We start from the raw sequence: 21,123 nt of genomic DNA on the forward strand, positions 1-21,123 counted from the left end.
TGTTCGATGCAATCAGGCCGAACCTGACCCAAGACCCATATTCATTCCATAACTGGTGCCTAAAACTAGACTCAAAGTCATTCCATAATTGTTGCCAAGTCCTAAAAGACTGCCGGACGAGTCTGCGCCATACAGGTAGTCCCAAATATAATGTCGGTGCGGTTCAACCGTGGCCAACAACCTCGCCGCCGGTAACGAGCAAACAACTCTCACGACCACTTCGCCCTCCCACACACCTGGACGTAACGTTGCTATCGCAGGCTGTATTTAGATGCTCCATTAGCAGCCTGCAGCTCGGCAAGGGCGGTGAAAGTGACGCGCCGCGGCTGCCAGCCCGTGCTGGCGTGCCGGGCCGGGCTGACCGCGGACGGGAGGCGGACAGGTCGGATGGTCGAACCGAAGAGAATGCGCATAAATACCGAATTAGGCAAATGTTTCGAGGTCGGGTACTCACGCTTCACATGAATAAGCGACGAATTCCCCACTCTGAATCAAAAGGGGAACGTCAGGTCGCTGATGGAGGTGGTGCAGAGGTAGCTGGGCGCGTAACTGATCGCTTGCGCCGGATGCAGAAGCCGACGTTGGGGAGTACGGTTGCGCAATATGCGTGGGTGCCGCGAGGCGTGCGTGCCGGCTGGCAGCCACGTTAAAATGCTCGGCTCGCGCTGGTGCCCTCGACAGCGCGTGTTGGCCACAAGGCCGACCGGAGGAGGGTCATGAGAGGCCGGGAAGTCCAGTCACTTCTTCCGGGAAAAATTACGCGTAACACGTAGTTCTCAGTAGGTCATACGGTCGCTTCTCGAGAAATCACGCCACCCCACAAGGTGCTAGCTGAAATTTACCGCGTTTTTCCTCAGGAGTGCGTCATAGGCAGGCAGTAACAGTGTGTGCTACGCTGCTAAGAGTTACAAAACAATTCTTCTTGTTTTATATAATAAGACATAGATACCAGAATCTAAGCTTTTCAGACACGCTATAATGCCGACTTCTTACGACCAAAAAATGAGGCGTGATGCCAGCGAGATCTGTGTGAAGCGAGGGAATTTCCGCGAATCATTACAGTGATAGTTTGCGTCTGGTAAATATAATTTTGTCCGCATGCTGCATCATCTCTGCTCCCCATATTTTAGCTGGAAGCTTACTCCTGTTGCCACAATTCTTTAACTTGTGAAACGTTATTGTGCATCTGCTCCTGAGTCGCCGGTCGTCTTTTTCGTTAGAACAATGGCGGATGCAGGATATACAAATGTGGGGGAGCAAAATGTCGGTTTCGCGCGGCGTTAAGATGCGTACAACACATCAACCGCCGCTCTGATATGATATGTTGCACCTTGTGCTCATTACGTAGCTCAACGTCTCCGTCTCTGCACCATTTAAACTCTGCCAGGCTGTCACAGCCACCTTGTGGAATAAACGGCCCGCTCAAAAATGCCCCGACTGAAACCTAAGTCGTCGTTCCGCAATATATTTTGGTGGACTCGCTCCCGTCACCCCGTTCGACAGCTTCCGCAATATTGGTGCTTGATCATTGAACCTGTTGTCACTAGTGGGTTAACAACTATCCCATGAGCAAACATACGCCGACTTGAGAACAAGTGTCAGTTTGTGGTGGCATTAAGCACCTTGAGTATCTTCTGTATTCGCTTTGAGGATCAGTAGGCTACAAAATGCATGGCGAGGGGTATAATATAACATAGCTAGTCATAAATCTAAATTTAGTCAAGCACTAGTGTTTGGAGGGAGGAAGTCATCAATCAGTGTATTCATCTAAAAAACCCGTGATGTTCTGTCGTCTCACACAAGTTAAGCCTAGAGGTGACCATGGCGATTCAGAGTGCAATAATTCTATCAGGCTACAGCAAGCTGCAATGCGGAAAAAGTAATGACATACAATCACTCTTGTTGGACCGTTTTGGCGATTAAGTGGGAGAGAACGCCAAAGGAGGGCCGAATCGGCCGCCGCATGGGAAGAGGGTCCAGTCGTAGTAAATCATACCAGTTATCCTTTTGGTTCAAGGGATGCTACACAGGCTTAGCCTTGCAACAGCTTGTTTTGAGTTTCTTGCACATGCCGTTCAAACACATAACACCTTGATTGCCATGCATCGTGTCGTGCTGTGTAAAATACTGGCGTAGAGCATAACTGCAACCATAAACGTCCACTCACCGTTAGTTTTGCACCATCCTTGGCCAGGCCCGATCCTGCAGGTGACGCTTTTGACAGGCTTACAGCGTTGCAACCTCTAATAGCCGCAGTGCAGCCGCAGGGCTGAATGCCTTGGTGCAGTATTGAACAAGGGACGAAGTTGATTAAAAAATGTTGCTCATTTTCAGAACATTTGCGTGCACTCGTGTAGTCAAACAGGAACTTCCTTCAGCCGAATGTGTGCGTCACACTCAGGGAATGAAGTTGGAGTCAACTGGGAGCCCATAGACCTGTAGCAAATAAAACAGCAAATCAAGCAATCTGGTTTTAACAAAACATGTGGGCCTCTCAGTCCGCTATCCACAAAAGGAAACGACATACCGAATATCTCTTGCTATACTATGACACTCCATTGGGATCGATTTCGGAATTGAACAGTGCGTCCTTAGTCGTGGCTGAGTCGATTCATAATCATGCCATGCCACTCGGAATCAGAGTCGGAATCAATCTTGCACGCTCCAAATCGGAATCGAAATAGTTTTCCCAGAATGAAACCCAGCACAAAATTACGCGTAACGTCGTGAGATAACCCCATTTTCGACTTTTCTATTTGATTAACATGGTAAACTAAGACTTTGTTGCAAGAGCTCTAAAAAACCGGCTAAAAACAGCTCAGGATATCGTCAAGACAGAAAGGCAGCGACACGAGAGACCAGATCTGTTTGGCAAAGGGGAGAGCGCAGTCGTGCTGGTAAAAGTCTGTGTTGCTGTACACAACCGGCCACGGGCACAAGAGCTCAAGCCGGAAATCTGCTGGCTTCAGGTGTTTGTAAGATTGATGCGAGATCTTGGCAACCAGACAACATAGCAACTCAAATCCCAGGGTCTTTGTAGATGACTGTATCTTGCACAAAACCCCAACGATCGTAGCGATGTCTGACCCCATAGCAACGCCAGTTACTAACCTCAAACAGGCAATGTTAACACGTGCCCGGGGGGCCGGTTGAATTCGACGCGCTCGAGAAGGAGTCAATGTGAACCCCCGTCTAACATTTAAATGAGACGTTCTATAAAATTTAACTTGACGCTTCCAGTACTACCATCTAACGCTACCGTTGTGCTTATTTTAGTATTAAAAAGTGTCATTCACACGACTTCACTTTCCCTTTCAAAGCTCTTTCAAAGTACTAATAACACGCTCAAAAGCGATATGCTGACAGGTAGGTGACGCGTGGGTATAATCTTTTACGAATGGGTATCATGTGGACCTACAGCCACCTCACGACTCGTGGTTGGATTTGACAAAGAAAAGGTAAAGGCCTCTAGACCAGGTCAGTACAGACATCAATTATCCTGGATGCAGTTGGCTGGGGTCCTCGTCTCACGTCAGCTTCATAGCCCATCGCTCATCAACCCGTACCCCGGCGGATGATGTTCTGGAGCGACTCTCATTACGTCACCACACGTTTAGGAGGATGTTTCCTCCACGAAGGTTTTCCCAGAATAACTTCCGAGTGACGCAGTGCAGCCGCGTTGGATAGCAGTAGAATGCGTAGCAGCAAGCGGTGCATAACCGTAGGATGATATCCGATAGTTATGCTTTTCAGTAATATAGGTATATATCCAGCCAATGTGCATGCGACAACGTGTAGGTGCTCAAGGAGAAGCGAACAATTTTGTTGCTTTGTGCTTTATGAACATTTCACCACAAAACAACCAAGGAAACCTGAAATTAACACCTTCATTTCAGTTTAAAGCGAATTTTGGCTGCCTCGTTTCTGAAAGTTAGGTAAACATATTTCAGATCAGTCAGTGCCCCCATAATTTCGTTTCAGCCCGCCTATTTTTTTGGTAACGGCTCATGGACAAAGTGTGAGCCAATGATTAGCTATGAAGTGTTTTTGGCTTTGGTGCTTTGCAATCTCGTAATGTGTTTTACATTTTTAAATCTGACGTCATGGCTTCGTGTTTTACAATTTATTTGAAGGACAGAGCTTAGCACCCAGACATAACAAACGCACGTCAGTATTTTATCATTAAAGTTTTTAAATGATCTTGTAATTTTACTTACATATATATATTATATATATATATATATATATATATATATATATATATATATATCTATATACCTGTCATATGATAACCATTATATCACTTCTTATTACTTCATTATTTATTTAAACATTTTTATAATCAGATTTTAAGCCCGGCAGAGTTTTGGTATGTACCATGTTGTGGCAAAAGATTGGATCTATTCCTTTGAAAGCACAATTTGAAAGCACAAACGTGACTTAATTGTCATGCATTCCACCCCAAAAACACTTACCACTGCTACTGATGACTTCCTGAAGTCAACCTGAGGTTCAAATTTTTTACGTTTTGATGAAAATGTGTGCTTGCAGCCATTTCATACTCGGCCTATTGCTACAAAGTGCATTGCATTGCACTGTGCAGCCCAATCAGAGCTACAGTGGCTATGGAATTTGGGTGATCACACGCCAATCGTTACCTAAAATAGTACAAGCCTTATAAGATTATCAGACGTTGGAAATGATTTATGATTTAACTTGAGAGCAAGAAGTTAGTTACTTGGAAATTCCGTTTTTCAACGTGTGATGTGCAACACGCGAAGGTGTAATTTCCGCATAAAGCAACGCGAAAGCGTAATTTCAACAAGGACATGATATGCCTATCGGCATATCATGTTCTTGAGCGCAGGCAAGGGAAATAATGGGATTTAGCCCCTTTCCCTCGCCGGGTCTGATTCCGGTGCAGTTTTGCACCACGATATCACTGAACATAATTTCACAATGTGGTGATCAGAGAAACTGTTTTTTTTAAAAATTCTCAGGACTTCCATGAGCAGTGATATGCAGAGCGTAGCAACTGCAATTTGATATTAAAACTAGTGGATAGCCGAGTGAATATGTACAATACACAGCAGAAACTATCACTTCACCAGTAGGGCACCAGAGCAAACCAACATCGATAGCTCATCGAAGCGCCAGGTACTGGACCTATGAGCCTTTGTAGGGGGTCTGTTAGTCTATTCAGAACACGTAGGTGCTGTTAATAGGGCTGGAGCACGCTCGTATAAAAAAGTTATTTATCGTAGATCAGGGTATTGGTGTCATGGTATCATGGCGTCATGGCATGCATTGTGAATCATGAACGGCCCCCTCCCCGCCCGTCGCAAATTCTGGCTGAGTTCCTGCACGATGACAGTAAAACAACGCATTGGTTCTTCTGATGATAAGTGAGTTTCATCATAATCCACCACGGAAGATAAATAACAGAAAGGCTCGAGCGATTATAGTGATTTAAAGGTATGTAATTTAACTGGTAATTAAAGGAAAGTTCACCAGAAAGCTATTTTACATCAACGCTAAGACACGTCCAGCCTGTGCCCAGGGAATAGCTAAAAGTCGTTGCCAGCGATATAATCCAAAAACGTAAGGCTAGACTGAACTAATCCTATAAGCATCGATCAACGCTTCCATCAGATCTGATTGTTGAGGGTGCTAACACCAGTCGCTCTGTCCCGGAAGGCCTTTTCCTTATTGCAAATGGCCCACCCTGGCATCTGCTCACGAGTTCGGGTGCGTTTAGTTCATCTGGACGGGGTTGACGGCTACGTGTCACTGTGTGGAATCTATGCTGGCGGGCCTCTCTTGCTGTTCGATGACGGCCCGACAACAAAAATTCCACGCCACGTCACTTCACAAGGGTCCTCTGTCTGGTTTATGACGCGACAGCATTAATTCCAGTTCTGTTTTGCCAACAAACAAAAACTGCGACGTATGATTCCAAAGCAATGCCAGTGGAGAACTTTGCCACAGGCTATGTGCCAAGCGACCGCCAGAAATTGTCTATGATTTCAAGTGAACTTTTTGCCATTCGGCACTTGAACGCACCGTAACTCCTCTGAGCTCGCCATGAAGTATTGCTATTGCGTCGTTGTTTCTCCACATTCTGGACAATTCCGACACTCCATAACCCCGCGTTTCTTCAGACCACGCGCCCCACACCTGCGTGTCGTCTGTGGGAACGCGTCACGGGCCACCAGTGTGCCAGTTTCGCCGCGTCACCAGCCAACGGTCAGCATCGGCCGCTCTGCGCTGACGTCAACCGTTACGTCACTCTCGCAGCCGTCAGCTTTGTAGGCGGCGCTGCTCCCCGGCGGGCCGCGAGGGCACGCGACGGCGCGCGCCGAGTTACCTCACGGGCGGGCGGCGCCTGGTGCCGCTTGGGCAACCGCACGACGCCTCTGCTGGCTCGACCCCGAGAGCTGGGAGCCCTTCTCCCGCGCCCCGATCAGCGGTCTGAGGTTGAAGCCTCCCATACAGCCGCTCGTGCCTTTCCGTGCCGGGCGCCCGCGTCTTGGCTTTCGTCCCGCCTCGTGCCGTTTCCACACGGACGCTATCGCATCGGCTGTGATGAGGACAATCGGCCCAAGGCGCATCTGACGTGCAGCCTTTTGCAACAGCCTGACGCCACGAGGCGCTGAGCCCGGCCCACGGGCACTATCTCCCGCTGACCTGGAGTGGCCAAAGTTGGCACGGCAGTGGACGTGGGCGGTGTTATCACGAGCAACACGACACCAGTACGTGACGGCGGCACGCTAGACCTCCGTTATTGTTCCTGCTTCCAGGTTTCCTCACCACCTTGTTCCTTGCCGCATAGCAAATCATAGCTTTGCGATATGTTCCGCATAGCACCTCGCGAACTCACAGTTCCATAGCGCATATTCCGCGAACAGACCTTCTGCAAACCTGCACTGTGGACTCTAGGGCGCGCTTTCAGATCTAACCTCTTCGACAGTCGCCCCGTTCTCAGCCCTTGATAGTTCGCAATGTCAGCACCAGCCAATGAGAAGTTTCAAACAATGCGTAGATTGCTCCACCTACTGGGTCGCTCCACCCGAATTGCAGTAGTCCCCTGCGACCCCGCCTCCAGCCTGGTCCACTCCCCGCCCAAAAGCTCAGCCACATTCTCCCGGGATGAATTTTCGCAACCACATCTGACCCGGTTGCGGGAGGCCATAGATTCGTACCCTCAACCACTGAGAGCATGCTGCTTTTGTAATGAGTGTCTTGTAAGGGCACCATTGCCCCCGTTAGGACATTTCAGTTTCGGTATGGTTGCATCGTAGCTATGACACGGATGGAGCAATGGCAACAACAGTGAACAGCAACGGGAAGGTTTCTGGCAATGACGAGAAGGAAAGGAAGGAAGATTTCAAGTTTGACGTATCGCCGAAAGGTCATCATGTCAGGTGACATATGTGTCATTATCAGTTATTTGTAATCACATCGCAGACTAGGAGCACGTCCACTCGATAGTCAAATATACTTTCAAGTTACAAACGATTTACTCACATATAAATGATTTACAAGCGAGCTGCAAAGCGGGTTGCAAAATTTCCTGCGAGATCTAAAGAGACAATAGTTGAATGGGTGGCCTGACCTGACCTGACCCATGCACCTAACGCTTCCGGGAAGACTACAACCTTGCAACTTATAGGAACAACAACCTTGCAACTTATAGGAACAGGTGATTAGCTGTTTAACCAGACGATATAAGGCCATGTAGAATATAAGGCCATTCCACGTTAAACCGCACATGAATCGGCACTTTTGACTCCCGCCATTTCGATTTTGTTCAAATGTAAAAATCGCATAAATCCAAGAAAACGATCATCACGCATAAATTTGAAGCTCCCGATGACTTGTGAGGTTAGAGTGCCAGGCCGTATTTGGATACAAGTTTTCACTGACCTTGGATCGTTCAGATGTGCACATCTCAGTGGCAAAATGCCACGGGAAGATGCAGTTTCCCCCATTGATTAGCTAAGTGTTCCGAATGCTTCTATACCACGCAATAATTTTACGTAATTTCACTTTAACCTTGTATTTAATGAGACCAGATTGAGCAATTTGCGTTTTTACAGTGCTTGACTGCACTGGGTTGTACGAAAATTCATTTTTTCGTACGTAAATTCGTCGTACGTACGATCAAATAATTGTAGGGATGTGCGAGAAAAAGTACGAGACAATTTCTTCGGATGTTGTTATTGTTTAGAAAATGCATTCCGAATGGTTCGCATGGATGACTTTGGGTTCACAATACCTGCTAAGCATAGCTTGTCGTGTGTACCCTGAAACCATCACCCAAGCCCAGCCATCACCCACCCAAGTCCAGTTCAGCGGATAATTTTGCCTCCGCCCTTGCGCCAGACAGGAATGTGTGTGTGGGGGGGGGGGGGGGCGGAGGTTACCTGCCGCAAAGTGCTGTGACACGGCCGCCGAGGGCCAGGGTTGATCCCCGTAGGCCAGTTGCCAGCTGACCTTTTCATTTCAGTGGGGCAAACAATGCGCCCGCTCTGGGACTTATACCCAGTGCCGCCGGATTACGTGTCCAGCATCTTTTCCCCAGGGAACTGAGGCAGCCGTGGTCGTGGCTCTATTGATTAACGTTAGTAATTAACAGAGCCTTGCCGTCTTGTGCACAGATGCTCTGTGACCATATACCATGATTGACGGAATATGAGAGCCCGTTTTATTCAAGCCGGTGAAATTTAGTCCACACGATGCATTGAATTCCCGCTCCATGGCTACAAAGTTTCAATTCAACCTAACCTGACCTGGTGTGACCCGGCCTTAAAGGTCAGTCATGACCGGGCGACGAAAAGCCACAAATGTACGAGATAAAATGACACTCAAGACGTAAGTTTAGCTGAAAATAGGTAACGACGGACCATACAAGCGTTTTACGCTACATTCGTGACCTTTCTGAGCTCTTAACAGGCTACTGGCCTCAGCTGGACTAAGCTGACCTTTGATGACGTGAGACTATTATCCAGTCATTTTGAGACGGTGATTTTGAGTCCGGTATGCATTTTTCACCATTTGCACCCACTGGTGTTCCTTGCATGGCCACCAGCGGCTCTGAGGTCGCTACATTGTACCAAAAATATGACAGGCTAACATATAGCGTTTATAATAATTTCTAGATTGTTTAGCTGCTCGAACTTCCTAGAGTCGTTTATTGCTATAAGCCTGCGTGACGAAGACCATGCCTCTACGCGATGGTGGGCCAACATGGCGCATCTGTTTCGTTCTCGACGCATTGTGGGCACCCACCGATCTACCCTTTATGGCCCAGGCCTGTTTGGTCCAAATGGGGAGATCATAGTACTTAACAAGCGTCAAATTTGACCGATTAAAGAACAGATCATATGTCTGCACCTAGTTCTCGGTTGTAGTCTTTATAGGCCGGTTTTCCCTGACAATCTCTTCAGTGTGTTACTCACTTCGTTGCATGGTGTATGACGATCACAGCGAACGATTACAGTGAGTTCGGTTAGCCAAAACAGTCCGGAAATAATAAATATGCAGTGCGTTGTTTGCTGTTACGACATTTGGTTGCGAGAGTAGTATATTTAGAGCCTCTGGTGGCTGCTAAATGAACACAAGGAAGTGCAATCGCACAGAACGGATACCAGACTGGAAAGCAACGCCTCACAATGACCTGCAATCTACCGAACGTCAAAACATGTCATCCGAAACAAACCTCAGATCAGCAACATTGGTAGGCCTCAGAAAGGTCACGAACGTAATGTGAGCCATTGATATGGCGAGGTGACGTTCGCATTGACCCCACCTTGTCTTGTCAGTGTCATTCGCTCTCGTATAGCTCAAATAACTTGGGACTGCCCCTCAGTATGCCTGAGAATAACGCTTTTGAGGAAAAAATTGGGGTGCTCAGGTCTAGCCTGATGCTCCCATTTAAGCCAAGTTCAATGGTGTCATTTATTCAATACTTTGAATGTTTAGGCGCGCGAAAAGCTTCAAGCTTGGCAGTTCAAGCCCATTTTTGTTTTCACAGAGCCAGCAATTTATGAAATGTTATGATGTTGTAAAAACGCTCGTTTACAACGGCTTGCACGCTTGAAACAAAGCCCTTACCGCTGCCATATCATACCGATCCCACATTTTTTACCGTGACATCTAGCTGGTATATCACTTGACCGAATCCAATCCATGCGGCGAAAGTGACTCACTTGTGTGTATATTAATGTGATTGGAGCTCATTTAATCGTGTCCTCTGACGCTCCTGACAACACCCGAAGTCGCACCAGGATCTGTTGCATTATCAACTTTGTCCCGGTAACGAGTGCATTATACCGAGCTCATTGCGTAAAACCACGCAAGCTCTTAGCGTAGCGAGAGGAAAAAACACTCACGCAAGACCGGATGTTCCTGACCGTGGCCAGCTCCACCTGACCCAGACCGGACCCAGACCGGACCCTACCGGACTCGAATACGGGGAAACCCGAAGGCCGCCACCTCGCCATCGCCCCGCGGCCGCGCGCCGCCAGCCGCGCGAGCTACGCGGCCCTGCCGCAGCAGGCCACTACTCCGCGGCGAGTGAGAGTGGCGGCACCTTGACCTCGACGGTGTGTCAACAGTTCACTGACTCGTCGGCGCCGCGGTACCGGCGATCCGATCCGGAGTAGCCGACCGTGTTCCGCGCCGGTGCGGGTCCGTCCCGTGACCTCCGGCGTCACCGCCAAGGCCCGACGGCGCGCCGCGCATATAAGCGCGCTGCTGACCCAGATGCAGTCACTCTTGTTTTCGGAGGTGTGGTGCGGTGACGACTACAGGTTGACGCGCTCAGTGCAGGTGAGAGGCTGGCGGCAGGGTGGGAGCCGCTCAGCGGGCCCGTGCTGGATTGTCGGTCGGCGCGTTTGCGGTCGGGCGGTCGACGTTCAGGTCTGTGACAGGCGGGTGTTGAGGCAGGAGCTCAGCGTGTACGCACGCCATGGTCAAGGTCGCGATGGATGGTTTATGTGTGGTCGCTGTCGGTTTCAGCCGGTTACGATCAACGTACGAGTGAGTTTACCTCTCAGGCCTGCGATAAGTTTGAGACGTTATTTGGGAGCCCGTTTAAGATGCGTCTCTTGTTTCGTTGTCGATGGGCAAAGACAACTTCATGATCATTCTATGCAAACTGGTACGATATGTATTTGTTTATGCGTTTGCTCTGGATGGAACCAAGTCCATTCAAAGCTACATATCTGAAAGCTTCATCACCTCCAAATTTTTTAACAATCGGCAGGACAATTAATTGTACGACAAAACAGCCCAGACCGCTAGCAAATAGGCATCGCGATTTACTTTACAGATCATCAGATAAAGTTCCGTGTCATTACGGCTTAGTCGGCCTACACGACCAATCGCAATGCTGAACAATGTGCAGTTCTAGATTATCACATAACTCTCGCTGATGCTTACTAGTTAATTATTAGAAGCACACCTTATTGTCATGTACCGAACTTTGCTTGAAATTCACGGGAATTGTTTGATGCCGAAGTGAGCCCCTCCTGACAAGCGACGTCTCACGCGAGTGTATATGTTTTGCACTAACTGCGCTATTTGCACCACGCAAACAAAACAAAAACAATGACGTGCCACACTGGTAAAACGCAGGGTAAATATTGACTCACTGCTTCACCAAAATACAACAGTAAAATCAGTAGCATTGTTAATGTACCTTGACGCTGCTTATAGTAAATCCAAAGGCATAATGCAAGCCGTTTTGGAGTGGCAGATACAGAATATTGAGGGGCAAAACAAAATATTTGGCATAAACGAAGCACTGAAACGCAAAAAGCAGCGTTTTACTCCCTCCCGTCGTGAGATATTTGTGAACACTTCTATCAATAACCTGGATCTGCGGCGGAAGCTGGGTACACAAGCTGTTTAGGTAAAATGCATGTCTGCCGCCGTGTTGAGATGAGCACTAATAACCACCATGGTAGTTATTTCCGATATGGCTATAGCTAGTACCACCCTATGGCTTGACGTATCCGCCTCCGCAATATTTGAACTCATGTACGATGATACAGCTGATATAGCTGCCACAGCTACTAGTGCTAAATGACTAAACATCAGGAGCTGTTTAACAGATTTGTAACTACTAAAGCTAGCAGCTGCCCAACGATAGTATTCATAGCCGGCCTAGTATCAATTACCAGGATTGAAAACTTTGGGCCATGGTCCTAGGAATGCTTTGCCTTGGAACGACCCCTGCTGCCTCATTGTCAACATCTGCAGAATTGGTGCATGTCGTCGCCGATAACAGACTTTCGGCAATCGATTAATAGAACCAGCCCGATCATTTAGCTTGTCTGAGAGATGTTTGCATCGAAGCGACAGAAGCTACTTCCTTCCACCCCCCCTCCGGATGGGCGCCGGTTGGTGGCATCACGGGCACCAAAACTCTGCAAAGCATGCTATTTTAGGCATTCATATATATATAGATATATATATATATATATATACATATATATATATGTATATAAAGATATGTATATATATATATACATATACGTATATATAGCTATCTATCTTTATATATATATATATATATATATAAAGATAGATAGCTATATATACGTATATGTATATATATATATATATATATACATATCTTATATTATTAATATATATATATATCTTTATATATATATATATATATATATATTATATATATATATATATATATATATATATATATATATATATTATGCATATATAGAGAGAGGAAAATTCTAATCCTCATGGTTTTCAATTTTTACAGCTTGTCATCCTGTTACGTCATACTGCTTGCATGCCACAGCGCATCAGTCCACCTTCGTGATCCTGGTTTTGCAGACTTCACGACTGTGTTGCACACGGGGTGTGGCGAATTATACGGCGCCAGCCCGCGGTTTGCTCAGTCCATTATACCAGCTCAGCCCAGCTGGTCATAAACAGGTTACGCGACGTTGCAGGCATTGAGTTCCATAAGCGATGCCATTCGTTATCGTGCCAGAAGTCATGCAATCGTTTAAGGAATCGTTTGAATTTGCTAATCAGAGTTGGAAGATTCCGAATCACCAGTGGCGAGTATGATAACATGTGTAAGATTTAAAGATACGCCTCATCGATTTAAAACTCTGGCAGGTTGTGCATCAATTCAGTCTAAATCAAACCCAATGGCTGCGCTCAAATAACTTCCGCGGCTGTCGCATCTGCCTCTTAAATCACGTCGTGTCAAAAACACCTACAATCTTTATCGATTTAAAACACATCGTGGGGCGACAATCCCCCTTCAGTGGGGAGGCGCGCCAGTAACAACTGACTCAGAATGAAGCGTGACTCGATCGGTTGTGGTTCCCGAGTCGTGTCATAAACCAAAACCAGGCCGACCGCCGCGACCGCAATGCCGCACCTGCACACGGCGCGTGTCACGGATTGCCACAGGCGTGTGACGCAGTCACGTGTGACTCTTGGGACGCGCTGTGCACGGGAGTGGTGTCATTGTTGGGCTGGCGTTAGTGGGAGGGCTATTGCGACCTTGTGAACATGTGTGCATCTTCTCAATAAAAGCAACTCAGGCAACGTTAGGTCGCCGCCAGGACCACGATAGTAATAGTAATACAGAATCAGACAAGAAATTCAGGATTCATGGTTGGCACAGACACATGGTAATGCTCTTATGCTTGATGCTATCCAGGTGGGGTTTACAAGTTCAAAAGCCATTAAAAATGTGACGACAACGTGATTTAGGACGGCTGAGTAGAGCTGATGAGTAAAACTGTTGATCGGTTGAAGTTCCGGAATTCGGACCAATCCAACCCATGCATCTTACCTTGGTGCGCCTGGTCTTACAGCTCAGCTCCACCTCCCAGTATGAGCAGACCCATCCCATCTTTGCATGAAGATCCCTCCAAAAAATCAGGCTCCCATATTTCGGCCTTTTCCAGAAGATGAAAACATAAATTTCTACTTTGTACCTTCCTCAATGAATTACTCACTCACTGTTCTTACTCACTGGTGCCAGTGAATCGCGAATCCAATCGAATCCCGGCCCCGGTATTTTGAAAAACGCCCCGACGCAGTCAATAGTAGTTCATGGATTGATTCTAAATCCGCGTCCCAATCCCATCCTATCTTTAAACCACTGCAAGCACGTAACCACGCGTCGTAGTGACCATTTTTGGAACGAGTCGTCACTTGACTGACAGTGATTAAGCTGGGCCTAGTCAAACACACCTATTTCTTGCAAACTTTTTGAAAGTGTTATGCGCTTGGATCGAAAGTTTCGTGTCAAACCCAGACGTCAATCGCGATGCGGTTCGCATTGTTGAATCGTGAAAACTCTTGGACAACTGATTTGCCGTTTTGTTCCCTTTCGGCGAGCATCGATTTTGATCGTGAAGGTCTGCGGGAAATCTACGATATTTTTGAACATCATGCAATGCTAATTGCAGGTCTAACTGATTATATCGCTGCACTCGCTCCAACCGAAAGACTTGCCTGTTGCTGCGTTCAGTTTTACTTCATCTTTAAGCTTTTTCGACCTTTCACATGAAACCAAAATCACCAAAAGGTCCTTAAAACGACTGAAGGGCAATAAAGTACCACTGTTAAGAAGTACTCCTGCAGATCAGTTCTTGGCCACATAAATGATTTCGTGAAATTCCGCTTATGGGGCTTAATACTGGCTACGAACAACAGTTTTATCATCGAGCCGTGATCCGCCTTATCGCGATGCTACTAAATCTAATTGAGCCCACCGGCACGTCCCTGATACTTCTGTTAGCCAGGGTTTAGCTCGATGTTTCCATGTTTAGACACCAAACGCACAAATATTTATTGAAACAATATATTCACACCAGCCAGGACGGAGCTCGATGCACAAGATACTGGTAACATACAGACCTAGCCTTAATATGTCCATGAAAACTATATTTCCATTCCGAGTCACCAAGAACAAAAGTCGTCTTGTTTCGCAGTTTTGCGGTCAGTCGGCGGTCAGCCTGCTTGCCCAACAGCGGCAAACCAATCACGCAACCCACCACAGCGCGATCTGGTGAGGCAACCAATCACGACGCGATCTGGCCTTCTCACTGCCGAACAGATGCAAAAGGGCTGCTGCGTGGGACGACGTGTCGCAGAAAGACCGGATAAAGCCGGCCGCTCGCCGGCGGTGTCCCCACGCCGTGCATGCGCGGCGGATTGGCCCAGTGCCACTGCGTTGGCACCACTCTGCACTCTTGGAGCTGCCGGAGCCGAGCGCCGCTGTTCGGAGCCGGTTCGCAGGCCGTCGCGGACTGCTGATTCGCCGGACGATGCTGTCCGAGCCGACCGCGGTGCAGCTGCCGGGATGGGGCCGCCTGCCGCTTGCTGCTGGTGTTGTTAGGCCGCCAGTGGCGTCTGCCCAACAGTGGTACGGCCTCAGGCGGGGTGCCTCGTCCTCCACCGGTCAGCGCAGGCTACAGCTTGGCCAGTGGGATATGACCCTGATTGTTCGATGTGTCGAATATGGGTTAGAGAGCTTTCCCAACAAGTGCATAACACTAGCATCCAGTGGACATGAATTCCCTGGCTGTCTTTGTTGTCTATATGCGCTGTCCATAACCCTTCAAACTTGGTTGCTGCTGTGGGTAATACAGATCACCACTGTAATAGAGTGGGTTCCAGATTGGGTCCCGTCATTACCCAACATCACATCTTGGGCAAGAAGCTCACTGTTGTCTTGAATCCTCTTAAGAACTGGAGGGAAACGTGGTACAGATGGTTGATACAGATGATACAGATGATGCAGACAGATTGATACAGATGATCACGAATCCCATCCCACTTCCATCAAGAGATGTCATAACGACACCAGATCTGTGGGATTTCCACCAAATATCACAATTCTGCCTGAGTCACTTGCTCGCCACGACAGCCGATCACCAGCTCCGCCTCTGGCGAGTGATCCATTACCTGTCCCCAACACGCGGCGGCGGCCGCTGCTGGTCTGGCCGCTCGACCTTGGCGCCCGCACCGAGGACCGGTCACCCTCACCGGGCCGTGTCGAGACCCAGCGCCGGTGACGTCACACAGCGTCACGCGCCACGACTCTGGTGACTAGGGCCGGACCCGGCTCGCTGCCCACCGGCCGCCAAGTGACCTTCAGGAGGTCATCGACTTACAGCGCATGCGTTCTCCGGATATTGAACCAGGTCATAGGTGGCGCGGGCCGCGCGCTCTCTGTGCCCCACTGTACTCGCCTTGAGGTGAAGTGCTGAATAAGGCCATAGGGATAAGGTGCATCGGTCCGGTTAAACACCTTCGTGCCATGGGCGCATTAGGTCAGCTTTGAGAGGCGCTGTAATCTTGATCGGTACCCGGTACCGATCAGGTACCGGATCGGTATACCGGTACATCACGCTCCGTTTTTTGATTGAATGATTTTTTCTTACTCTGAAGTATTCGACCTTGACTATGCCAGGGCGTTGATCTGTTAAAGGAAGGAATCAAACAATTATTAGAATATCCTGCGAGATCATGACTCATGACCACGAGCATGTTCACCCTCCCCGCATTGTGAAAAGCGCTGCCCTTAAACGTCGATTAAGCATAGGTATATATATATATATATATATATATATATATATATATATATGTGTGTGTGTGTGTGTGTGTGTGTGTGTGTGCGTGTGTGTGTTGAGTGGATCTCATGGAGTTTGAGTATATTGTATATTACATCTTTTATACATTGAGTATATCATATATGAGTACATTTTATTTTTCGGTATACAGAAGTCGGTTGTCGTCAGCATAAAGACACATCACGTTGAAAAATTGTGGACCAAGACCCGTCCTGTTGATATCATGAAGCACATGTATTCCCCTAAACAAGGCACGGCTTTGCCGCCCGGGGCAGACATACGATTGCACAGCAGCATATCAATGATGGCCATGTCAGAACTCGCCTGTTGTGAAAAGTGTCCAGTCTCCTGTACCGTCAACCTGTATTGTCGCAATGCTTGATGGGCATCTCTTGATCGTTCACCAACGGCAGCACGTCGCAGCAGTCGCTTGCCCCAGTCGCAGTGATCGAGGATCTCGTGCACAAAACGACTGCACCAGCCTCCAAAACGGCTTGGCCCTTAACTATTGGGCTTAAAGACAACGGTTGGAACGGCCCGCGTTTAATGATCAAGGCCATCAGTATGCTCGCAGTCATGATAGCTTCAATATAAACGCTGGGATTTGGTCTGTCCGGTACCGTGATTTATTGTATAGTAAAATTGCATCAATATTTTCCAAAGTACGTGACTCCATCACCTGCCGGGACAATCGTCCGCCCACCTTCCCTGCCCGTCCACAAGCCCGGGGTGGTCAAGTTCGTTTGCAGGTTGATGTGTTCCGCTTGCGCTTGTACCAGCCTTTGGCACAGTTGACGCACGGGAGAGGGGGGGGGGGGGGGGGCATATCAACTGCAAAGACCGCTCAGTGAAGAGCAATGTTGCAATAACGTGCATTGCGTACGTGCTGTCAGAGGCGGCGGAAATGGCGCGGGGGGGGGGGAAACGGGGCAAGAATGTACAGTCCTGGTGAAGAAACCTGGCATTCATTCGGTTGTCGCTACCTGGAAGAAAGAGGAAGAAATGGATTGACTTCTATCTGTACACGGTATTTGGTGAGACCATATTCTGGCTTATCTACGGTCACACATAAAATGCAACAACGTAACCATCTGCTGGTGCTTGAGGCAAAATTATTGAAAACAATCCGGACCTCGAAAACATCATACTGCTTAAGATGACCACTACCGAACGTTGAACAGTATACATATGTTTTAGGTACATCCGTCGACTGGCATATTGCGGATTAAAAAAAGAAAACAGAAAAAGATGCAATTGTGCGTAGGAATGGGTAGGATACCAATGCGCAATATGACATTTTTGTTTTGGAGATCGCAGATGGCCATCACGCATTCAGCAGTCACATGCACGAACTATCTGTTTATAATTCCCCGAACAACTACACTCCCCTGACCGCTGGTTTTATAAGAACACCGGGTCAAGGCCAGGGCAGAAAGGGCACTCGGCAAAGCAGCTCCACTCCGTCACCTAGGGAGTGATCCACGGGCTGTTGGTCACGAACAGAGGGCCTTTGTGACAGCCAGCATTTTCCGGGACGCCCATACGCTGGGGGTCACGAGTTCTGGGGTCACAAGTGCTGGGGTCACTCTGGGGTCACTGGGGGTCACGAGTTGCTGTTCGCGGCCCACCCTGTGAATACAGCAAGATGCCGTCCCATACCCTAGCTGCACGCACCACAACAAGATCCGTCGGTAGATGCACCCAAGGAAAACACCTTGATTGCTCGGATACATGCATGCGGCCGGGGGGGGGGGGGGGGGCACAGGTAGCCCTCGGTGCCCCCGAGGCCACGCAGTTTAGGCCACAGGTAGTCCTCGGTGCCCCGAGCCGCGCGGTTAAACCCACTGGTAGTCCTCGGTGTACCTAAGCCGTGCGGATGGGGCCACAGGAAGTCCTCGGTGCTCCCGAGCTGTGCAGCTGGGGCCACAGGTAGTCCTCGGTGTTCCCAAGCTGGGCAGCTGTGGTCACAGGTAGTCCTCGGTGTTCCCGAGTTGTGCAGCTAGGGCCACAGGTAGTCCTCAGCGTCCCCGAGCGCGCGGTCGGGCCATCAGCGCACCCCCAGCCGATCGCACGGAACCAACACGGCCTCCCTCCCGCGCCGCAGGATGAAGCTGTTGCATCTGGCGGTGGTGGCGTGCGCGCTGGGCTGGGCGGCGTCTCAGGACGCCTACACCCAGGGCGTGGTGAACGGAGCGACGCTGGCGTTGGCCGGCACCGCTGTGGTCGGCCTTGGCGCGCTGGCCATCAAACAGCATCAGGTGAGAGGCTCGACGCCGCCGGCAATGGAGCAGCACCAGAAGAGAGGCCTGACGTCGCCGGCAGAGAACAGCACCAGACGGGAGTGCTTGTTGCTGCCGCAACATGAAATTGTTTCAAGATAAAACGTATGATTTTATCGCTGATGTGTATAGTCTTGGTGGATTGGACGTGTTAACCAAAAAACGTTGCAACAACAACCGAACAATACCTCGATAGTGACATCACACTGTTGCCTGGTTCTTGACATAATGGTTTCAGTGTTCGCGTTTCCCAATGTTCATCGATGCCACCAGACATCTTATTACACATTTGAGCGCTTTCACAGGTACTTCTGCGCATATTCTCCGAGCTCAAATTATGCTAAGTTAAGGGGAGTGTTCCATATGTGTATGGGGTTTTGAACTGAAATGGCGCTATTTAAGATCATTCTGTGCAGTTCACAGCTCTGTCCCTCCTAAGACCTAAATCCTCCAGTTTCTGGGCTACACACTCGCGAAAACGTGAGGACTTTTTCGGGTTGACTTTTCCAAAGTCTCCCCAGGCTTCCATGCAGTCATAATAACGCCATTTAAATTTGTCATTCCATAAACCATATCAAGGTCAATGAAAATATAATTGCCCAGTCGTTTATATCTGGCGTTCGTGAGCACAATTTCCAGATGAAACGGCCGTCAGTTGGCACTTGCTCAATTATGAAGGGTACCATGACGTGATCATACAACAACGTTTTGAGGAACGTATTAAATGAACAGAAGTTGTGTTGCCAAGAGGAACCATTTCTGCTTAAAGTGTACCAAAGTGTTGAGTGAACTTACTTAATCATATATAATGCTCGGTTCATTATCTTCAAATGTGAAACATACCCTTGAAGAAGATTCGCTGCTTTGCCTCCATCTTAGTATCAACCGTCGTCGTCTTTCTATAGAGCGAAGAAATTCGCGTGCAAGTATGGTCTTCAGAATGGTGTGCATTTATGGATATGGACTTCTTCACAGAGTCGGAGGAGGAACAGGTACCGGTACGCTCCGTACTACGGAGGATATTACAATGGCGGATACGGTGGGATACAACGGATACTCCCCTGGCTATTACCAGCCCCAGTACTACGTAAGCTCCATTCGCATCCCGTCGCAGAACCCCTTCACCATTGTACTAAGTTTTGTGTTATTTTGTTTGCTGAAAGACAGCGTGCTTGGTTTGTGGTCGGTGCAGCTCCATGAAACGTCATTAGCTATTCAATTATCTCATGTGTGGTGAAGTTGCAGCGTCATATCAATATGGTCAGCAAATGGAGTAAGGCATTTTTCAGTCACAACTTGTTAATATGATGCTACTCAGTTCTGTGACTATCTGCGAAAACGCAATCTGGGTACATTTGAGGTGGGTTATCTTGATAGCGAAAATGTCTTGAAGGCCTACGAGAGCTTGACTTGTTATCTTTACCCACCCAGTGCCACGGATCAGGTTTAGACACGTCGCAGTACTGCATTGTTGTCATGGATGGAAATCGTCAATTTTTTTCGGGGAACGAGCCCCTCCCATGCGACACTTATACACTTTCGGTGTAGTGATCCTGCATGCATTAACACGGGAATATTGCGTGATTCCCAAAATAATTATTCATAGTTTTCGCCTCTGAGTACCGAATAAAGCGGGCACAGCAGCTCAGCCCCACGAGCTGTGTTTTTCGTATCTGCCAGTGTGGCGTCGCTGGAAACGCGCCCGCCTGGTGGCGCTGCCGTCTGCCGCAGCGCCGCCGCCGCTCAACTACTGGCACTGGCGAGGTGGAGCAGGACTTCGAGAAGATTATGGGTCAGGACAAGGACCAGTGCGGCATGCGCGTAGTCTGTGAGCTGGAGGCCCAGGCGGCCCTGGGGGATGACGTCGACGACTTCGGCAAGCTGATCATCAGCCCTGTTCGGGTGAGCTGACGCATCATCTATGACCTCCGTTTGAAACAAGCAACTAGTTGGTAGCCGGCCATGAACCGCGGCACACTTTGCTTCAAAAAGTGTCCCTAAGCAAACGTAATACGCGGTGCTCTCCTCTCTTGATGGCGCGTCATTTCTGTTTCGCAAGTACAAATATCTCATAAAATTGGCCACACCAATAGCTGCCTGCTGCAAGACTAGACCGGACTAATCGCACCAGGAAACAAAATCCCCTTAACGTCCAGAGCACCTGATTTCTTACCCAATATCCGGACTCCCCGAATAAAACCTCAAAA

The 21,123-nt window shown here is 48.5% G+C and overlaps 1 long non-coding RNA gene across 1 annotated transcript; it reads left to right on the forward strand.

The window, feature by feature from the left end:
• Positions 1-10,759: 10,759 nt before the first annotated feature.
• On the forward strand, positions 10,760-20,804 carry LOC119107711 (uncharacterized). The gene is made up of 4 exons (XR_005095261.1): positions 10,760-10,833; positions 18,742-18,895; positions 19,892-20,003; positions 20,648-20,804. It is a non-coding gene; the product is annotated as an uncharacterized LOC119107711 (long non-coding RNA).
• Positions 20,805-21,123: the final 319 nt, after the last annotated feature.

This window comes from Pollicipes pollicipes, unplaced genomic scaffold (genome assembly GCF_011947565.3).
Source record: "Pollicipes pollicipes isolate AB1234 unplaced genomic scaffold, Ppol_2.1 Scaffold_2555;HRSCAF=2994_pilon_pilon_pilon, whole genome shotgun sequence".
Classification (NCBI taxonomy): Eukaryota; Metazoa; Arthropoda; class Thecostraca; order Pollicipedomorpha; family Pollicipedidae; genus Pollicipes; species Pollicipes pollicipes.